The following is a 2038-nucleotide window of genomic DNA, read 5'->3' as shown; positions in this document are numbered from 1 at the left end:
ACCCCAGCAAGACAGAGTACTTTTCTAAGTCAAAAGAAAAACATATGACACATAAAATATTCATGTCTCATCAGAGTCAGGGAAAAGTGTCTTCTTGAATTAGAAGTCCCCAGATCCTTTTCTTACACAAAATGTCTGTGATATATGGTTTGGGTTGAGGATAACAAGAAAATGACTCTGCAGCGAAACTAATCCTTTTGAAGAGGTAAAGAATATTATTAATGATGTGCAAAACATTTCCAATAATAAAATTGGTGGTGGTGATGCTTGTTTTAGAAAAGTAAATAAAACATATTTGCTTGATCGACTTTTCATCATTTAATGACCACCTTGAAACTTTGTTAAAATTCCTGGTGGATGAAAACAAGAGAATGGCAACAACATGCAGAAAATAATGGGAAGGGAGGAAATGTAAAGTTCAAGAGCTCAGAAACTGAAAAAACCTCAGAGCTACAATACTTGGTCTCATGGTCATGGTCGAACCAAAACAATATCAAAGGAACGTGTGTTTTTAGGCCGTCTGTTTAGTCCTTCTCTGCGTCGATACATATTTCATTGGGGCTCAACAAAGCAAGGCAGGAGCATATTCTATCACAAAGGCCTCTGAACACAGTCCCACGTGTATGCTGGACAACACACGCGCACACACAAAGCAGCTCAATTGTCTCAATACTGGGTTGGAGTGTAACAAGCCCAGGCTCAGCATAAGTGCCCTTAGGTGAAAAAGAAGCTACAGTGAAAGCAAGAAGACCCTCAATGGACTCTCCAAGGAGAGGAAGGCTTATGGAAAAAAAATGTTTTCATCAAAGAGATGACAATACAAAGGACAAGTTTTGCTGGATAAGCCCTCATATATTTCTTTGCTTGCTGCATTATGTCCCAATCACTTGTGAACGAAAGGTTTTGCATTAAAACTCTGCAACACTTAGGCTGTTTAACTCTTTTAATGCTATTGTGACTGAATTCTCCTTGTGAAAAGCTGACATTTTAATGGCAAGTTTCTCCAAGACTGAACTGGTATTCTGACCAACAGGGGGGGTAGCAGAATCAACTGTGGGCCCATTTTAATTTGATAGCTAACTTGTTAGGTAACAGTTACGTACTTGCAGGGTGCTAAATATCTTTTGGACTCATGTTAGCTGGTGAATGTCAGTTCAGTATTCCCCCTCTTTTCGCTTTATTTTTGGTCTCCAACTCCTGAGGAAACATCTGGCTGTATAGCTGCTAAGGCCCCGCTGAGTTCTTCACCATCTAACCGCTAACTGTGTCTGTCTGCTGTTTGATGCCAAGCAGATAGTGTAGTGTATAGTGGTTTCTTGGAGCTCTTTGTTTTGGTCAAATGTGACAGAGAGTGGACAAAAGTAGTAATTGGCCAGACAGCTAAACAGTGATTTCCAGCAATGTAAAACTAAAATAATCATGTTAGCCTCTTCAATATGCAATTCATAAATTTACTATATGGAATGAATTTATAGTTAGGCCAATGGGTTGCACAGGTGGTCAAAGCCCAAAAGTCAAATTCATTGAATTCTAGCTTAGAAGTCAACACAAAAGAATGAATGTAGTACATGTAATGTCTAGATATTGGGGGAAACTGCTCTCCCTCTTTTTTTTTTTTTTTTTAGTGGCACCAGATCCTGCAATAATGTTGGCACATCACAGATACTGACCACTTTGAAGGTTCCCCTAAAGTCTTTTTATTTCCAAAGATAAAAAAAAGAAACATGGCAGTCTTTTGTTTGCTTCCTTGACCAAGAAAGAATCACATTTGCTTCCAAAGAGAACAAATTTGAGACATTTTGGAATTTTGAATTCATAGATGTTTTTAATTTTTTTTAATTAAAATATTACAATGGCTATTTGGCCATACCTGATTTTCTTTTCTTTTTTTCTTTAATTTATACACTTTTCCTTGGACTTTCTATTTGTTTGGTCAACTTTCTTCATTATGTTTAGTTCTTATCGATTCACTATTTTCTTTACTGGCTACAATTTATGGAAAAGCAGAATACTAATCCCAAGTCCCAGCTTTATGAAC

Source organism: Embiotoca jacksoni, unplaced genomic scaffold (assembly GCF_022577435.1).
Source record: "Embiotoca jacksoni isolate LCO1_2020_lvr unplaced genomic scaffold, fEmbJac1.0.p SCAF_3, whole genome shotgun sequence".
NCBI lineage: Eukaryota > Metazoa > Chordata > Actinopteri > Embiotocidae > Embiotoca > Embiotoca jacksoni.
The sequence above is the reverse complement of the archived record's forward strand: the minus strand, read 5'-3'. Positions refer to the sequence as shown.